General features: G+C 39.0%; 1 protein-coding gene across 7 annotated transcripts in view; it reads right to left on the bottom strand.

Moving 5' to 3' along the window:
* Nucleotides 1-15224, bottom strand: part of ESCO1 (establishment of sister chromatid cohesion N-acetyltransferase 1) — an 82230-nt gene extending 67006 nt beyond the window's left edge. For 4 of the 7 annotated variants that reach the window (XR_005064390.1, XR_005064389.1, XM_037031739.1 and 1 more), the window contains exons 1-2: nt 14923-15008; nt 5629-5768 (exon numbers count right to left, since the gene is read on the bottom strand). The gene's annotated coding sequence lies outside the window, so the exon portion shown is untranslated. Of the gene's footprint in view, nt 1-5628; nt 5769-14922; nt 15009-15135 lie in introns of those variants that run through there. The other 3 variants (XM_037031702.1, XM_037031721.1, XM_037031712.1) reach the window with 3 other exon arrangements.
* Between the last annotated feature and the right edge of the window lie 5794 nt (nt 15225-21018).

Genomic DNA, 21018 nt, shown 5'->3' on the forward strand with positions numbered 1-21018 from the left:
GATGCCAGAAGAGAGAGCAAAAATGAAAACCTATGTGAAAAAAATAATGATGGAAAGAGATACCACTTCACACCAGTCAGAATGGCCATCATAAACAAAGCAACAAACAACAAATGTTAGAGAGGTTGTGGGGAAAAGCGGACCCTAGTGCACAGTTGGTGGGATTGCAGACTGGTGCAGCCACCATGGAAAACAGTATGGAATTTCCTCAGAAAAGTATAAATGGAACTGCCTTCTGACCCAGCAATTCCACTGCTGAGATTATCCCCTAAGAGCCCTGAAACACCAATCCAAAAGAACCTATGCACATCAATGTTCATAGAAGCACAATTTACAATAGCCAAGTGCTGGAAGCAACCTAAGTGCCCATCAGTGAATGAGTGGATCAAAAAACTACGGTACATTTACACAATGGAATTCTATGCAGCAGAGAGAAAGAAGGAGCTCCTATCCTTTGTGACAATATGGATGAAACTGGAGAGCATTATGCTAAGTGAAATAAGCCAGGTAGGGAGGGACAAATACCATATGATTTCACCTTTAAGTAGAACATAATCAACAAAAGAAAAAAGCAAACAAAATATAACCAGAGACACTGAAATTAAGAACAATCTAGCAATTGCCAGAGGGGAGGAAGGAGGGGACAGTGGGGAGAAGGGTTTTCAGGAACTACTATAAAGGACGCATGGACAAAACCAAGGGGGAGGGTGGAAGCAAGGGAGGGAGGTGTGATTGGCTGGGACGGGGGGAAGTGGTGAGGAGAAAATGCATGCAACTGTAATTGAACAACAAAAAAGCAATTAAAAATAAATGAATGAATGAATGAATGAATAAATAAAAATAATAATGATAGAAACTTCCCTAAACTGATGAGGGAAACACATACAAGTTTAAGGAAGCACAGATAGTCAGAAACAAGGTAATCCCAAAGAGGCCCACACCAAGACACATCACAATGAAAACATGAAAGGTTAAAAACAGAGAATGTTAAAAGCAGGAAGAGAAAAGCAGTTAGTTATCTAAAAGGGAGCTCCCAAAAGACGGTCAGCTGATTTCTCAACAGAAGCTTTGCGGACCAAAAGGGACTGGCAAGAAATATTCATTGATGAAAAGCAAGGACCTACAACCAAGATTACCTATTTAAAGAACTGCACAGACAAGGAAAAGCTAAAGAAGTTTATCACCACCGAACCAGTATTCAGAAAATACTAAAGGGTCTTCTTTAAGAAGATAAATTAAAAATATGAATAAAATGGCAGTAAATACATATCAGTCAAGAACTACTTTAAATGATGAAATCTTGCAATCTACAACAACAGAGATGGATGCAGGGGGTATTGTGCTGAATGAAATAAGTCAGACAAAGGGAAAAAATGGCATACGATGTCACCTTTATGTGGACTCTCAAAAAAAATAAATAAATAGAGACAGAACAGAAACAGACTCAGAGAACATTTTGCCAGATGGGAAGGGGATTGGGGGAATGGGTGATAAAGGTGAAGGGATTAAAAACTACAATTTAACAGTTACAGAACTCATGGGGATGTAAAAGTACAGCAAAGGTAACAAATCAATAATACTGTAATTTAAACTATGTAAGGTTAGATGGGTACTAGATTTACCAGGATGATCACTTAGTAAGTCATATAACGTAATCTCTAAGTTGTACACCAGAAACTAATATAATATTGTATACCAATTGCAACTGGAAAATAAAATTACTGAAAGTGAAAAAAAAGGATACATACACGCTCACACCCTATAATCCAACCAGACTACCAGCCCATCCACCATTTCAACACAGACAGCATGAAATCAGTTTTTAGTATCTCAAATGTGACCACTGACCAAATAAACAAGAATTTCCACATACACAAAGAAAACCTTAAAATGGAAAAGAAAAAGAAAAATAGGAAACAAGTAGCTTGGAAGAAACAAACTATGCAGTAACAAACACCTTTAAGAAGGCTAATTCATCCATGAAATACACAAAAACATTCACAGTACAAAAAGGATGCCTTTAAAATTAAAAACAGTACAAAAAATTTTAAGTTAATAAAAGCATTACAAGATAAAGGTAACGAGAGCTCTATAAAGTAAAACAAAAAGACTCAAATGGCAAACAGTAGACAAAAGAAAATTAAGTAGATAAGAAAATTGAAAACACTATCAATGAACATCCAGTAACCTAGTAACTGGGGTTAGAAAAAACAGAAAAAGCAATAAAAAAAAAACCCCAAGAATACAAGAAATTTTCCTACAACTAAAAGACACAAGTTTCTAGATTATAATGGCCAAAAGTATCTAGGATAACGAGAACAACATTTTAAAAAGCATATTATGAGAAATGGAAGATGACCCTCAAGTTTCTAGAGGTTGGTAAAAACCTCAATCATATACATTAGATTAAGGATCAGAATTACATAGACTTCTCAATACCAAGAAAACAGAGTTAAGGAGAAAATCCTTCAAAATGCAGAAAGAAAATTATGTTAAAAGTAGAACTCAATGTCCAAATAATTAAGTGTGAGCCCAAATAAGGATACTCTTAAACATGTAGGGTTTCAAAGAATTTACTTCCCATATGTATTCCAAGAGTTAGAAGAGAAAGTGCAGCAAAAAATGAATGTATTAAAAAAATCAGAGAAAAAGGAAAGAAGAGTTCAGAAATAAACAAAAAGATAACATATGTGCCCTTACTGAATTTTCAAATTTTTTAGATAATTAAAAAGACTTTATAAAAAGAACCGCTATTGGGGACTTCCGCCAAGATGGAGGCATAGGTGGAAACACTTTGCTTTCTCCCACAACCAAGTTTGAATACAACAAAGGTTTGGAGAACAAAGATGCAGCCAAAGAATAGAAAATTGAACTATATGGAAGTCCAACAACAACGAACCGTTCAACCAGGACCGGTAAGAGGGGCAGAGCGAACAGTGGAGCCGGAACACGCAAGAAAGAGCCCCCAACCCCAGGCACCCAGGCAGCCCCGCATCAGGCGGACCCAGTGAGGGAGTGGGGCAGCAGGCTGGCTGCAGTCACACATTCTTGTGCAGATAAACCAGCAGAGGAGTGAGCAGTGGGATGGACCGCGCAGGCTGACCACGGTCGCACATTTGCACGCAGTGGGACAGACGGCACGAGGCCCAGCAGCTGCCATTGCTTTCCTCTGACCCCGCCCCCACTTACAGTATCACAACCCAGTGACTGAGTGGCCCCACCCTGGTGAACAGCTAGGGCTCCGCTCCTCATATGTAACAGGCACGAACAGTCCAAAACATAGCTCAAGAAGAAATCAAAGCCCCAGAGCCTATAACTCTAAGTGAAAAAGAAATAGCGAACCTCTCACATGCACAGTTCAAAATACTGGTGACCAGGATGCTCACAGAACTGGTTGATTTTAGCCACAAATTAGAGGAACAAATGAAGGCTAAACTAATTGAAATGAAGGGAGATGTCCAGGAAACCAATAGTGATGGAAAGGAAACTGGGACTTGGAGTGGACCAGAAGGAAGAACGAAACATCCAACCAGAAAAGAATGAAGAAACAAGAATTCAAAAAAATGAGGAGAGGCTTAGGAACCTCCGGGACATCTTTAAACATTCCAATATCCAAATAGGGGTACGAGAAGGGGAAAAGAAACAGCCTTGAGTGGAAAACTTATTTGAACAAATAATAAAGGAGAACTTTCCCAGTCTGGCAAAGGAAATAGACTTCCAGGAAGTACAGGAAGCTCAGAGAATCCCAAAGAACTTGGACCCAAGAAAAACACACCGAGGCACATCATAATTATATTAGCCAAGATTAAAATGAAGAGGAGAATCCTAGAAGCAGCAAAAGATAAGGGGACAGTCACTTACAAAGGAGTTCCCATCAGGCTGTCAGTGGATCTCTCAAAAGAGTCCTTACAGGCAAGAAGGAGCTGGAAGGAAGTATTCTAAGTCAGGAAATCCAAAGACCTACATCCAAGACTGCTCTATCCAGCAAAGCTTTCATTTAGAATGGAAGGGCAGATAAAGTGCTTCTCAGATAAGACCACATTCAAAGAGTTCATCATCATCAAACTCTTATTATATGAAATGTTAAAGGAACTCATCTAAGAAAAAGAAGATAAAAAATATGAACAGTGAAAAGACAGCAAACTCACAGTTATTAACAACCACATCTAAAACAAAAGCAGACCAAAAGGACAGCTAGATCAGGAGCAGAACCATAGAAATGAAGAACACATGGAGGGTTAGCAATAGGGGAGTGGGAGGATGAGAAAAGGGGAGAAGATACAGAAAATAAGTAGCATAGATGGTAAGTAAAAAGTAGATGGGGGGGAGGGCAAGAATAGTAGGGGAAATATAGAATCTAAAGAACTTGAGACACGTGGTCATAAACTAAAGGAGAGGAAGGGGGGGTTGTGCAGGGTGGAGGGGAATGAAGTGGGGGAATAGAACAACTGTAATGGCACAATCAATAAAATCTATTTTGAAAAATAATTAATAAATAAAAATAAAAAGAACTGCTATTGATAATACGAATATGCTAATATGCCCACTCTTGATTCTCTACTCATGCCAATAAAAGCAATGAGTTGACAACTGAAATATTAGGATACCTGTAAATATTTCTTTCTTAGTACCATCAACTTTTGGAGTACACAAACCAAAAAAGCAAGAATCATGCTGTATGGGGTAACACAAGAAGTCTTCCACTAATTCAACAAGTATCTTTAAGAGTATTGCAGAGGTGATACAATTAACAAAGATAAATAATAAAAATTTGAAAGAAAATTATTTGCAGAAAAAAATCCAAGAAAAACTATTAGTATGTGGATTCAGTATGGTAAATAGCTTAAAAAAATCCAAAAGCTTTAAATAAACAACTATCAACTGAAATACATAACAGAAGATATCACATACTAGTTTCAATATACACACATAAATAAATAAATAAATAAATGTAATGGGGTGTAGATTTGTGTTTGCTGATATTAAAATACATTTAGTTGTAATAATTAACAATTTAGTTTCAACATACTGATAAGGTAACAGAGACTAAAACAGGCCCGAATGCATAAACTTAGTACATATTTATAAAGATGTTATTAATTTCATTAATTTCAAATTAATGAGGAAAAGATCACTCAATAATTGGTGTTAAGACAACCAGGTAACCAACCATCTGGGTAATTTTGGTTTAAGAGTGAGATGATAGCTAGGAAAAAATTAATCATTAAAAATTAAACCATTAAAATAGTGTGAAAATTTTAGTATTTATTTTCAGAGAGGGAAAGCTTTCAAGCCTTGTCACAAAATTCAGAAGCCAAGTTTGAGAGACAAAACTGGCAAAAAATACTGTCAATAAATAGCAAAAGCTAATACATACTATATTGACAAGAAAGAAACCGCAAATAGCTACTGTGATAACAGAATAAAGAACTGAGGGACCAAGTGTCACAACTGTGAAAAGAGCTTACTTTTCACTATATATCCACTTAAATGTTTTATTATATAGACATATAATCTTAGCAGAAATTTAAAATATTACTTATATTTCTCTCTGAAATATAAAGTATATTTGGCACACTGACTAATCATCTTGGAAGGCACCAAATTATGAAAGTATAAGCCACTAACCTTACAGAAATGGAAACCACATATCTCTTTTTTCTTTAAGTTGACTGATGATGCTTCTAATGAATGATGCTTCTAATAACTTCCTGTGTTATTTGGGAATTAATCTTCAAACGAAAATTCTATAGCTAAGATAAAACAATCTATTAAAAACACAAGAATACAAAAACAGTATTATCTATTAAATGATATAATAAAACAACTTAGAGTAAGCAAGACTAAGTAAACAATGGCTTAACGACTATTTTCACAATTATATGCAAAACATCACACAGCTGCAATGTGGGTACCATCTCATATTTACAGTTTAATAGATGTGGGCTTTCTTCTAAAATAATCACTACCTCCTACCCCAATCCCCACAGAAGTGGGAATGTATTTTCCTTCCTAACTAATGCGGAGCTTGGCCACATGCCTTAGTTTGGCCTCAGGGAGGCAAAATGTTATTTCGCTGACTCCAAAGCCTTGGCCATCTGATTTGCTTTGGCTAATGGGACGTTAGCAGAAATGATGTAAATTTGCAATGTCTTTGTGCAGTTGGGCTTGCCCTCTTGTATCTCTGCCATCACCCCAAAAAAAGGTTTACCAGGTAGACACTGCCCCTTCAGCCTAAGACCCAAAATAAACTACAAGGAGCAGAACTAAGTCAAACCCCAAATAAGGTGTCAAGCCCAACCTACAATGAGAAGCCCATCCACATCCACAGATGCCCTGCCAAGCCTAACCTAAGTTACCCTAACCCACTCCACAAATGTATAAGCAAGATTAATAAATTGCTGTTTTAAGTCACTGAGTTCTAGGACAGCTTTGCATATAGCAATACCTATTAATTTACACATTGCAGTTAATTTTTGTTTTCTGGGAAGCTCCAAACATACAATAGCAAAGATAAACCTCCAAAATACAGTAACTTAAAAAACAGTTTTTAAGTTAGTTTTTCTAAACTAATAATTTCTTTTATTAGTTTAGCACTAAGAATCCTAATTTTTTAAAGATTTTATTTTTACTTATTTATTTATTTATTTATTTATTTATATTTAGAGGGGAAGGAGAAAGGGAGAGAAACATCAATGGTTGCCTTTCGTGCATCCCCTGCTGGTAGTTGGCCTGCAAAGAACTGGCCTGCAACCCAGGCATGTGCCCTGACTGGGAATGGAACCGCGATCCTCTGGTTCGCAGGCCCGCACTCAATCCACTGAGCTACACCAGCCAGGGCCAAGAATCCTAATTTTTAAAATGACAAATTACATCACTGTACTTCTTTTCCTCTCAATTTTAAATATTTAATACATTTGGCAGTTGGCACCTACCTTAGAAAAGAAGTAAATTCATACACAAATCTACAGTAATTGTCAATCACCTGTTCAGGTATGCTACAGTTAATTTCACTTTAGGTTGCCCTACATGCTAAGTCATTATGAATCTAGCGTTATAAAAATTAATAACCCCTTATCTATTAAATAAACCTTGCAACCAAGGACCAAAATGTATTCTCTAACTTGCTAACAAACTGAGAAGACACCCCCCCAACCATAGCTAACCTATTAATATAATCCTAATAAAATCAATATTGGGACCAAAAACCAATCATCAAAGTTTACCTAAAATGACCACCTTCAAAAATCCACAACATTTTTATTTTACTGTAGAAAGATATTTACAAGATACATGTTAGAAAGTATCCAAGAAATTAAGATTACATCTAATTTCCCACTGTGCTTTAAAATAAAATGCAATCAAATTTTAATCAAAATATCTCCATTATACATCACATTTTAAAGTGAGTTTTTAAAAAATATTTTATATATAATTCCTACGCCATAAAATTCATCTTTTTATAGTGTTCAATTTAGTTGTCCTTAGTATGTTTGGAACTGTACAATTGCCATGATGTAGCTCCAGAATATTTGCATAAGCTATCTCTAGCATGTTAGACCATGCTGTAACAGGGTGCAGAGGGGTCCTCAAAGTTAAGGAGAAATTTCCCACTGCCCATGGCTGAGGGAAAGGGAGAAGGGGATGAAATCACTTAGCATACTTTGCCTATCTGTGGCAAGTCAATGGCTAGTTAATAGTTGTACTACCAGCCATGGCAAAATGGCTACATGACTTTATGAGCACTCAGGGACTAATAATATAGTCAGGGGAGGTGGAGGCCCCTGTGTAACAAGTCACTCTTGTCCTGACTAAGGATGGCACCCGAAAAAATGTAAAACATATGGGAGAAGTGGCAAAAAAAGCACATTGTAGAAGAAGCCAAATATGAGGTCATGTGGGAAGCTCCAGGTCATTTAAAATAATGGTGGGTCCACCATGGGGTAATGAGGAAGCAACAAGCCACTGGCATGCGGCTGAGTGTAGTAAGGAAAAGGCAGCGATGCAACCAAGCAGGCTGCAGAGTCGCAAGCAGCATTCCAGTCTGTAGTGAGCAGGAGCTGGAGTGAGAAAGAGGAGACCCACTGGGAAGAAGACACCAGCAAAGCTGACGGAGCTGGGAATTGCAGGGACCTGCCTAGCCAAACACAGATTCATGGGGAATGCCTGGAATACTGAACTGTGGCAGGGAACGCTCAGACTATATAAGAGAAGACACTTTCTTGGGACATGTGCCTTCCTGGACTTCACCATGAACCATAATAACGCAACACGTTTTCTTGGACTAACTACTGCAGAGAGGTTGAGGACAACATATCCCAGATCAAGGATGGCAACTTTGAAACCCATAATTGTGCCTTCCAGAGCAAATGGAGAACTGTTTGTCCAGCTGTCTTAAAAACAGATAAGGATTCGGGGAACTTTTGGGCATGTTTTTCGCTTACAGCATGGTGAGGAATAATGGAAGTGCTGGGTCTGATGGGAGAACAGGGCTCTGAGCAAGAATGCTCTCAGCCCCTCCTTCAAGGCTGAAATCCTGGACTTCCACCAAGATGGAGGCATAGGTGGAAACACTGTGCCTTTTCCCACAACCAAGTTTGAATACAACAAAGGTTTGGGGAACAAAGACACATCCAAAGAACAGAAAATTGAACTATATGGAAGTCCAACAACAACGAACCGTTCAACCGGACCGGTAAGAGGGGTGGAGCTAGCAGCAGAGCCGGAACATGCAATAAAGATCCCCCCACCCCAGGTGCCCAGGCAGCTCCGCATAGGGCTGACCCAGTGAGGGCTCGGGGTGGCAGGCTGGCTGCAGTCACACATTCTTGTGCAGATAAACCAGAAGAGGAGTGAGCAGTGAGACGGACTGCCCAGGATCCATTGGGCAAACCCAGTGGCAGGCTGACCTCGGTCACACATTCTTGCGCAATGGGACAGACCTCGCAGCCCACGGTGGTGGCAGCAGGTAGCAGATGGGGCCGCCATTGCTTTCCCTTTGGCCCCGCCCCCACATAGTGTCACAACCCAGCAACTGAGTGGCCCCACCCTGGTGAACACCTAGGGCTCTGCTCCTCATATGTAACAGGCACGAACAGTCCAAAACATGGCTCAAGAAGAACTCAAAGCCCCAGAGCCCATAACTCTAAGCGACCAGGAAACAGCCAGCCTCTCAGATGCACAGTTCAGAACACTGGTGATCAGGATGCTCACAGAACTGGTTGATTTTAGCCACAAATTAGAGGAACAAATGAAGGCTAAACTAATTGAAATGAAGGGAAATGCACAGGAAACCAATAGTAATGGAAAGGAAACTGGGACTCAAATCAAGGGAGTGGACCAGAAGGAAGAATGAAACATCCAACCAGAAAAAAATGAAGAAATAAGAATTCAAAAAAAATGAGGAGAGGCTTAGGAACCTTCAGGACATCTTTAAACGTTCCAACATCCAAATCATAGGGGTACCAGAAGGGGAAAAGAAACAGCCATGAGTGGAAAACTTATTTGAACAAATAATAAAGGAGAACTTCCCCAGTCTGGCAAAGGAAATAGACTTCCAGGAAATCCAGGAAGCTCAGAGAGTCCCAAAGAACTTGGACCCAAGAAGGAACACACCAAGGTACCTCATAATTACATTACCCAAGATTAAAATGAAGAGGAGAATCCTAGAAGCAGCAAAAGATAAGGGGACAGTCACCTACAAAGGAGTACCCATCAGACTGTCAGCGGATTTCTCAAAAGAGACCTTACAGGCAAGAAGAAGCTGGAAGGAAGAATTCTAAGTCAGGAAATCCAAAGACCTACATCCAAGACTGCTCTATCCAGCAAAGCTTTCATTTAGAATGGAAGGGCAGATAAAGTGCTTCTCAGATAAGATCAAGGAGTTCATCATCACCAAGCCCTTATTATATGAAATGTTAAAGGGACTTACCTAAGAAAAAGAAGATAAAAAATATGAACAGTGAAAGGACAGCAAACTCACTGTTATTAACAACCACACCTAAAACAAAAGCAGACCAAAAGGACAGCCAGATCAGGAGCAGAACCATAGAAATGAAGAACACATGGAGGGTTAGCAACAGGGAAGTGGGGGAGGAGAAGGGGAAGAAGGTATAGAAAATAGCAGACAGTAGGTAGAATATAGATGGGGGGAGGGCAAGAATAGTAGGGGAAATATAGAATCTAATGAACTTGAGACACGTGGTTATAAACTAAAGGGGGGAATGGTGGGGGAGGGGTATTCAGGGTGGAGGAGAATGAAGGGGGGAATAGAACAACAACTGTAATGGTATAATCAATAAAATATATTTTAAAAAGATTTTGTTTATTTATCTTTAGAGGGGAAGGGAAGGAGAGAAGGAGAGAAATATCAATGTATGGTTGCCTCTCATGAGTTCCCTGCTGGGAACTGGCCTGCAACCCAGGCATGTGCCCTGACTAGGAATCGAACCGTGATCATGTGGTTCGCAGGCCTGTGCTCAATCCACTGAGCTACACCAGCCAGGGCCTGCAGTAAGTTTTTTAATGAGGAAGTGTGAGTCTCTCAACTTTGTTACTGCTTTTCAAAATTGTTTTGGCTATTCTATACAAATTTTAGGACCAGCTTCTCAATTTCTGCAAGTCAGCTAGGATTTTGGCAGGGATAGTACTGAATCTGTAGATCAATGTGCAATACTGCCATCTTAACAGTAAATCCTCTAATCCTTACACATAGATATCTTTTCATTTATTTAGACTATCTTTCATTTTGTAAGCAATATTTCATAATTTTTAGTGTCAAGGCTTATACTACTTTTGTTAAATTTGCTTGTAAGTACAGTAACTTAACATTGCCATTAAGTTCTGCAGTGTTAAGGGAAACAATATAAATGAAACCAATTTCATCACAGACATAGGCTAATTGACATAAAAAAGAGTTAGGATCCTATGGCACCCATTAACATTCTAAGAAATGTTACAATTTCTTATCAGTTACAATTTCTTGAAAGACATTATCAAGGACCTACTGTACTTTATTTTTTTACTATGAAAGGAATTCTTAATTTTCTTTTTGGATGGTTCATGGGATAGTATGCAGAAATACAACTGATTTTTGTACACTGACTTTGTATTCTATAACCTTGTTGAATTCATTTATTAGTTCTAGTAGGTTTTTGGGGGGTATTCCTTAGGATTTTCATCATTTAAGATTAAGTTATCTGCAAGTAGAAATCGTTTTTTTTTATTATTTTCTAACCTGGGTGTCTTTATTTCTTTTTCTTGCCTAACTGTCCTGGATAGAACCTCTAGCACAATATCGAATGGCAAGAATAGACACACTAGCACAATGTTGTAACCTCTAGTGCAATGTTGAATGGCAAGAATAGACACCCTTGTCTTGTTGATCTTAGGGGGAAAGCCTTCAGTGTATGGAACTAGTATCTGTGTTACAGAGAATAATGTATGTAGGGGAAAAAATAAGTTAAATTATATTTGCCTTTCTCTTAACCATCACTAAAGATGACACAGTAAAAACATTTCCGAACAGTTAAGTCCTTAAAACAAGTTCTGGCACAACATAAACACTTGTTTAATACTAACTATAGTAATAATAAGCTACAATAATATTGATGATACAGTAACATTTTTGATGAAGAGAATATAAGAAAATATTTACCTTAGTTACTCCTAGTTTCACTTTACCCGACAACTTCATTATCATATTATCATTATCCTTTTCAGCTTCAATAACTGCATTAATTCTAAACTATATAATTATCTACATTTAAGGAGTAGTTTTCTAAATGTGGTAAAAGACCCTGAGGATTCCAGAGACCCTTTCAGGGGTTCCTTAGATCAAAATCATATATGGGTAAAAGATCAATTAAGAAGTGCAAAACAGCCCTGACTGGCGTAGCTCAGTGGATTGAGCGCGAGCCTGCAAACTACACCATCACGGTTCGATTCCCAGTCAGGGCACATGCCTGGGTTGCAGGCCAGTTCCCAGCAGGGGACTCATGAGAGGCGACCATACATTGATACTTCTCTCCTTCACTTCCCCTCTAAAGATAAATAAATAAAATCTTAAAAAAAAAAGTGCAAAACAGATCAATGAAGTATAATACAATATTTTACCAAAAGTGTGTGGATACAGTTTCAGATTCCACACTATAGCTAACATTTAAAAAATTACAATTTGTTTGTTGAATTTTGTTGTGGAATCAGACTATCACAATTACCTAGTCATTAAAGTATGCCTCCCAACAGTGATGCTAGATTTTCTTCATATATTTCAACCAGAACAACATATAACAGATTAAATGCAGAAACTGATATTAAAGAAATTCACAAAATGTAAAACAGTTGCCATTCTTTAACTAATTTTTTTCTTTTGGAAAGTAGTTGTTTTTCATTTAAAAACGTTATTTATATTAACCTATAATTAGTTTACTAGTTATTCCTTAGTGAATTAATATTTTATTTCAAATACAGTAACTATCAACAAATATAACCCATATAAACAAAAGTTAGAGTCCTACATAATTTTTAAGAGTGTAAAGGGATCCTGACTAAACAGTTTGAGAACCACTACATTACAGTAATATTCAATACCCCATTTTTATTTATATCCTGAGTTTTTTTTGTTGACTCTCACATATACAGCCATAAATGTTTAAAGTAAGCTGAAGAGAGCACAGACCATAAATGTTATTTTCAGATGTACTGTAATCCAATTAAGCATAAGATGTAGCCCCTCAAAAAAAGAAAAGACAGGATAATTAGGTTAACAAAATGATATATTTGATGAGTAACTACAGTAATATAATGTAACTGGAATACAGAATTTACACACAGAGACCAATTAACTTTCACTGTGCCAAAAAAAAAAAGTGGTAGTGCATGGAAAACAGTCTGGGCTTCAGAGGGTTAATATAGTCCTTAAGTGAATTATCTATGGTAATAATTTTACTGGAGTTGATTTATAACCATTTAAACTTCCATTATCACCTTCAGCCCTGGCTGGTGTGGATCACTGGATTGAAGACCAGCCCGAATGCAAAGCAAGGGGTCGCTGGCTCAGTTCCTCCTGGTCAAGGCACATGCCTGGGTTGCAGGCTAGGTCCCCAGAGAGGGGGAAGTGAGAGGTAATCACACACTAATGTTTCTCTCCCTTTCTTTCTCCCTCCCTTTTCCTCTAAAAATAAATAAAATCTTTTAAAAAATAAAATTATTATCACCTTCGGTACAGGTTATTCAAAAAACTCTGCAAAACATAAATTTGTCAATAAAAGTCATGAAAAAAATTTTACTTAAAAACCTATTACTTTGAATTGTGAAATGCTGGTGATCTTTATTATTAGAATAAATACAACACGCTCTGACCTGTAATCAACTACCAAACTACAAACTGCCAGCCAGCAAAGGGAGTTAATGGCACTCATTAATTACGGTCCTTTTTCAGTGCTTCTGGAGGTATAATTTATCGATTTAAATGCCTAGCACAAAACCTTGTATAGGGCTAGTATTAAAAAAGTTATTGTTTGCTACAGAATCATTATGCTGATCAATGAGGAATGGCAGTATATGCCAGGAATGATTAAGGTGGGCAGAAGCTTATAAGCCAGGGCAAGTTTTGTTCTAAAAAAGCACTTTCAAAGTCACACATCTAATCTTAAGAGGTATATACTGCACTTTACCTAAAAGGAGGAAGTATCTGTTAGTTTTATTTCCTCACATGCTGTAAGGCCTGAACTTGCAACTTCCAAATTAAGCATTTTTAAGCACTTTTTATCCTATTCTCATATCTAATTCCATGGTGAGAATTTTCAAATTAAAAAAGGTTCCACTGGTGTTAGGTCAATGTGTAAAGCAGAATCTAAGTACCAAATCAGAAAAAAGGATGAATATACCCAAGCTCACTGCGACCAGAATGTTTTAAACTGAAACCAGTGTTTTTTTACGCAGGTTTTTAAAAAGTAATGTTTGGTGGGGAAAACAAAACTCACATCCTACTATTCCACTAAGTAACATTCTTTTACTGGTTTCTGCAAAAAACAATCATTTCCTAAAATATCATTTGATAACAATATTTAAATATTGTGTACTGCAACTACTTCCTGCTAAAGTATCCCATTTCAGCGACTTAAGTGCTACAGAAAAGAAGTACTTCTCAAATCTCAATGATTTAACTCCTTCCTCCTTCCCCGCTGCACTCTCCACCCGTCCTCCCCACCCCCTCGCCCAGAAAAATACTGTAGGTGCTGGGTTTTCAGAACTCCACATTTCGAGGTGGTAGTAGGGGAGGTGAGGGACGGGATAAGGAGATTGGACTTGCTATCCCATTCTGCCTGAGTAAAACAAACCCCAGTTGTCAAATCATCTTATGAATAATGCTAAAAATCGAGAATCTAATTCCTCTCTGCTCACAGAAACCTCATTATGGCCTTCACTGCATCTATATCTACTCTAGGGGGACTCTACCTGTGCCCAGAACCTCATATCCAACCCGAATTACTCTATGACCTTGGACTCAAGCCCCTGGTCCGGTCTCAGGCTATAAAGACTATGAAACCATGATCCCTAGGTCCCCGCCTCCGCAGACTGCAGGGGCCTCCGGGTTCAGGCCGGGTCAGCGGGTGGCGACGGGGGTAGGAGAGCCAGCAGCTGGAACCGCAGCTCAGCGAGGGCTCAGGGGAAACACCGAGAAGCAAAGCCGCTGGGGGCAGAAACAAGGCCTGAGACTACCTGCGGGCCACCGCCGACGCCACCCGTAGTCTCACTCAATAGATACGCCACCTCGGGGTTCTGGCGCCCTACCGGCCGCCGAGGCAGCCCCAGCCTGACACGGTCTCGGTCATGGCCCCTTTTACTGCTGACCGCCCGTCAAGCAGCAGCAGGTGATGCGGCGACTGGGCAGCCGACACGGTCAGGTTGTTTGCTTACCTCAAGCGACGGTGTGTAGGAGCTGCCCACTGCCTCCCAAAGGCGCGAGGAACTGGGACAAGAGAAATAGGAAGAGGCGTGCGTGGCAACGCGACACGAGGTGAGAAAGGAAAGGGGAGAGCCGTCCAGCTCTTTAGAGAAGCTGGCAAAAGGGAAATGAAGATGCAGGCGGCTCGACAGCAGGCGGCGGAGACAGTCGGGACGCTCGCGTACCTTCCTCACGCCTGGCCGAGGGTCTACGGGAGCCGGCGGTCCGCCTTACATCCGGGTATCAGGAGACACTCAGCTGCTACTGCCGCGACAGCCACCTCCCCCGCGGCACCGAAACGCCAAACTTCCGGCGACGACGGCGACGCCTCACCCGTCAGCTGGGAGTTACCTGCGACTGTTTTGGGCGCGCTTGCGCAACGCTCTTCTTCAACCCGAACGGGCTCGATTGACGTATCCTGAAGAAGATGGCCGCCACGCTCGCTGCGTGTCACGCAGTTTTTCACCCCAGCCCGGACCGCGGGGCGTCGGGGAAAGGCGAGCCAGCGTCCATTCTAGGCGCAGGCGCGGTGGGAGGCCTCGCGTGCGCGCACCGCGGGTGGGCGCTTTGCGGGGCGGGGGGTGGGGTGGGGGGGTGGGGACGGCTACGCCCCCTAGCGGTGATCGCTTGCCCTTCCTGGGGTCCTTTCCTGGAATAAAGCCACCCGCACCCCCAGCGGTGGTGGTTTGTTTTGGAAATACGTTGCCGCAGGTTGTGTGCCTGTTGCTGGTAGTGTTCTCTGCCACCTCTAATTCAAATACGTTTAATATTCTAAATGGGCCGATGTAAAGAAAAGGGGAGGTAATTGACCCTTCTCTCTCCTTCTGCTGCATTGTACTCCACCAACTCCAAATTTACACTGTCCTCGTGAACGAGAGCACCAGAACCTGTAAGAAATTGTAGAATATTCCTCTAGGTACTGTAGTCATGGCGGGTGTTCAAACAAAGCTTTGGTTCTTCGAAGTCTCAAAGATAGAATCTAGCGTTCTATCACTAGGATTCGTGGCTCCCACACTGCCTTTGAACTTTGTTTTCTATGCAACTCTCTATTTGCTGAACTGTAAGGACGGATAAATCATACTCTTGCCTTTAAGAATCTGAAGAGGTTCGTAGGTGAGTTCTTCCCTTCCTGACGTATTTTGAAACCCAGTACAACCAAAATGTGCTTTAACTTTAGTCTGGCAAGATTCTATGGCTTAAAAATAAAAAACAAAAATTGGGCCCTGGCTGGTGTAGCTCAATGTATTGAGTGCAGGCCTGTGAAACTGAGCACAGGCCTGCGAAAGAAAGGGTTGCGGGTTCAATTCCCGAGTCAAGGCCCATGCCTTCTCTCTCTCTTTCTCCTTCCCTTCCTAGATAGATAGATAGATAGATAGATAGATAGACAGACAATAGATAATTTGGTTTTGATGGGTGAGGCCATTACCCTCATCATCATACATTGTTACTTGTCAAAAACCTGCCTACTCTCCCCACTCCCATTCCCCAGTTCCTGATACATATACTTTGATAGCATATGCCAAATGGCTTAAAATGGAAGAAAAAGTGCAGTAATAGACTGCCAACCTGATTAAAGCTGGTTATCTACCAGAGTATCTGGCCTACATTTGCCTTTACCTTTAGACTGTCAGACAACTGGTGGGATTTCTTTTCCTTTAAACCACTTTATCTTTAGTGACTCAAATTCTGCCGTACAGACACACAGACATATTTACACGTTTACCTTCCCACAAAATAGGCCTCTGCTTCTGAATGGTCTACTCCATGTTATTTGTTGTATTGGCCACAATAAGGAGCATAGGATACAAATATCAGACCATAGGAAATCATTGGTACTTTTTTGTGTTTTAAATTTTTAAAAAGATTTTATTTCTTTATTTTTAGAGAGAGGAGAGGGAGGGAAGAAACATTGATGTGTGAGAGAAACATATACAGGTTGTCTCTCACATGCCCCCAACTGGGAACCTGGCCCTCAACCCAGACATGTGACCTGACTAGGAATTGAACCAGCAAACTTTCAGTTGGTTGAATCCACTGAGTGCTCAATCCACTGAGCTGTACTTATTTTTGACACATCATATTTGATGTATAATTCATGTCTGCAACTTATTCTTTGATTTTTCTTTTCTAAAACTAAATACAATCAGCTTCTTAAACATGCTGTGAAGTATAAAATAGTTTGATTTTACAATACCGTGTTATAAATTTTGAAGTTGTTAAGATACTAGATCTTAATTGTTCCTACTACAAAAAAGAAATTATTGTGTGGCTTGGTGGATGTGTTGATTACTGTGTTAGTCATATTGCAATATATAATTGTATCAAATCAACATGTTGCATACCTTAAAACTGTACATTTTAAATGTCAGTTATAGCCCTATAAAACTACATTTTAAAAACATTTTGCTTTTATGGAAAAAAGTAACTTTCTCAAGTATCATTTTAAAAGACATTTTTCACTTCTGATTCATTAACACCAAAGGTCTCAATTTATAGTTTGATTAAATCTTAATTCTGTAATATCATGTTTGACAAAATTTGTTTTGCCTTCCATCAGTGGTTTTCTTTTAGAGCTGTCTATGAACTTTAGAATTTAGTTCATTTGATTTGGTTGTCTACTAAAAGATAATCATGATCAACTGAATAAATTATTTTGCTTGACTGAACTTTGAAAAATTATGTGAGCTCACGGTCAACTAATCTCAATAAAAAGAGAGGCCTCCCTTCCTCAGAGCTCCTGAGAAAGTCCTTGGGGAGAACTCTGATTGGCTCACTGTTTGCCATGTGCTCATGTTAAAAACAAATGCTGTGGCCAGATGATGTACCTTGGTGCTTAACATATGGTTCTGTAAATTGTAGTATTTGAACTGCAACGATCCCTTTTTCAAAGAAAAAGAACTGAAAGTCCTCACTTGAAGTTTCTCTTGCTAAACTCAAAATTGAAAATGTCATATCCTGGATTTAAGATGTTTTTTTACCTTCCTGACTCCAAACTGCATAATGTACTTTTCTATACTTGCTTATCATTAGAATATCTACTTATAAAATCTAGTAATGGATTAGTTGCATTCTCTCACACATAATATTCTCTTGTTCATTTTCTTTTTCGAGAAAAATCTATAATGTCTATAATATATAAAACCTCTGCTAACTCCCAAAAGACAGGATAGTCTTACTTTCAGACTGACACTCCTGCTAGCAGCAAAAAAAAGGCTTTTTCTTTGTTGCTCCACTCTGGTTGACTTTATTTCAGGACTCTTGACAGTTTTATAAAATGAGAGTAAAAATTCTTTTAAAAATTCAAGGTAGTAAATAAAAGCAGAAAAACTATGCCAATTTGGTATAAATCACCTGACAGTGACATTTCATTTTGCTGTCTTCCTGGAGACCCACCACTAACACAAAGAAGTAATAATGCTGGCCTCACACACTTGAGAAAGGATAAGTAGGTATTAGCCAGGTTAAAGAACTGAATGTACAGGGACTGAGTGCGGGCCTGCGAACCAGACAATCGCGTTCGATTCCCAGTCAGGGCACATGCCTGGGTTGCAGGCCAGTTCCCGGCAGGGGACACACCAGAGGCAACCATACATTGATATTTCTCTCTCTCTCTCTTTCCTTTCCTCTCTAAAAATAAATAAATAAACTCTTTTAAAAGAAAGAACTGAATGTACAAAAGTCTAGAGAGGACACTAAGCTTAGTGAGCTGCTGGAATTCAAATATTCCAATTCTATTGAGGGGAAAAGAGATTAAGAGGTAGGCAGAGCTCAAAGTAGGAAGAGCCTTGAGGATAATAGGGAGGAGTATCCTGTGCTCAATGCTAGGAATACTGTAGTGAACAGTACACACTTGCAGCATTCACTCTAATGAGGGAAACATTTAGTTATTTCAAAAATATTTGAGGTCCCACTGTGTGCCAGGAACTATTCTAAATGATGGGAATGTAGAAGTGAACAGAACAGATACAATTCCCTGACTTCATGCAGTTTACATTCTCATATCAGACAATAAGTAAACAAACAGTTAAATACAAAGAAGGAAATAAATACGCTGATTAACAGAGCAGCACTGTTAATCAAACTTTCTTTGAGGATGGAAATGACCTGTATCTGCACTGTCCAAAAAGGTAGTCATATCCTCATATGGCTTTTGAGTGATTGAAGTGTGATTATTGTAACTGAGGAACTGAATTTTTTATTTTACTTAATTTTTGTTTAAATAACCACATTTAGGCACTATTTTTAATCAAGGGAGTCATCATGGGTTTTGTTTTTTTACAACTCTTAAGACTTTTTCTCTTAGAGTTTCCAAAAACTACCACTCCACTCACATCCAAAAGTAAAGAGTATTCTCTGCAAAGGTCTGATTGGTTGGTCTATACCCCAAACCCACTGTGGACAATAATAGATTGTGATTATTAACATAAGGGTAGAGTCAGCATCCTTAGGACCTCATGAATCACCAGGAGATTATTGGAAACTGTTGGAAAGAAAAGGGGATATGTGTTGAGAAGGCAGCACACAAATGTGCATTACAGTCTTGCTAATGAATTGTGGTCCATGGACTAGGGGCATCTTCATCAACTGAAGACTTGTTAGTGTTTAAAAAAATTCAACCAAGTAAATTTAAGGATTGAATTGGCTTTATTAACCATGTGGAGGTTACAACTGATCTGGGAGATGGAAGCAAACTCTTTTCTTAAATATTATTACATATATTAGGTGCAGAGGTTCAAGATTATGACTAACTGCGCACTTGTATGTGACTAGTGTTGGCCATCAGTTTGGTTATAACAAAGTTTCATAAGTGTGTGTGATATTCCATAGTAAATTATATCTGAGAGAAACCACGAAGCCTGAGATCAGTGTTGGTGTAGCTGGGGTTTTTTCTTAAACTTCAAAGTCAGTGTTGTAGGGTTGTTGTTTTTTTCATTTAGCATTGAAAATGATAGGAAAAATACATTAATTTGATAATCCAAGACATGTTGAGGAACCTTAGTGAATGCTATTCAAGTCATTTATCAAAATATTATTGCAAGTGTTGTGAAAAGTATTTATGCCTTGAGCATACTCAATATTTTTTGCAATGACTATGACAAACAGTTTGCAAAACCAACTATTGAAGATTCTGATTGCTAATGTTAAAGACATTTTTTGTTGTATTTTTCAGCAATACCCATATTTCTGTTATTTGAAAAAATTGTGTTTTTATTTTTAATAAATTCTAGGTTGTGACTAAAAATAAATTTTAAAAATCATGTATTTTATTATATTTATATAGTAAATCCCAGTTTGCAGTGTTTAAAATTTTTTTCTCATTTTAGGACTTAGTGGTAATGAATGTATCTCTCAGGTACATGCAACTTGTGCTGTAATTTTTTTTGACTGCGACCTCTACAGGGTTAAGTGATTCATGAATTGGGCAACATCCCCTTTAGCAACTAGAAGGACACTGTACAAAATGGAAGCAGGGTAGGGCAAGGAAGCTATTTGTGAAAGAAAAGAAGCCAGGACATCTTTGAGGGAAGAGAAGTAGAAGGGTTGTTAACATATAGATTGCCTCTTCTTTCTAGGGAGAATTGAGATAGATAGCCTAGGTGACAGGACAGACTGCTGATCCTTGACCAGAAAATCCCACACTGGTTAATTAAGTTTATGTTTCTGGGAGAGATCGAAACTGCAGTTTAATCAGGTATTAAATCTAGGTTTGGTATTATAGGCTGTTAACACAAGTGACTCCATTTTGGGCCTGTGGAGTTTTTTATTTAACATTAGAAATGCAGAATCTCAGACCCCACACCAATTGATTCAGAATTTTCATTCTAAAGTTTCGTCCAGATGAGTCCTATGCACATTAAAATTTGATGAGCACTGCTTTACAAAATCCAAGAGTTTGAGTGGTAAAGGATAAAATCTAGGCTGAAGATACAAATTAAAGCCAAGGCCTTGGAGATCAGCTAGGCTAAAGGAGAAAGTACCCATAAGGAGACTACACCTAGTATAAGCCCTGAAGCACCCCAACATGTAGCCAAGCAAGGAGGGTGTTACAAAACGGGAGTATCTGTGTT

This window comes from Sturnira hondurensis, unplaced genomic scaffold (assembly GCF_014824575.4).
Source record: "Sturnira hondurensis isolate 20B ecotype Veracruz unplaced genomic scaffold, ASM1482457v3 Scaffold0001872, whole genome shotgun sequence".
Lineage (NCBI taxonomy): Eukaryota > Metazoa > Chordata > Mammalia > Chiroptera > Phyllostomidae > Sturnira > Sturnira hondurensis.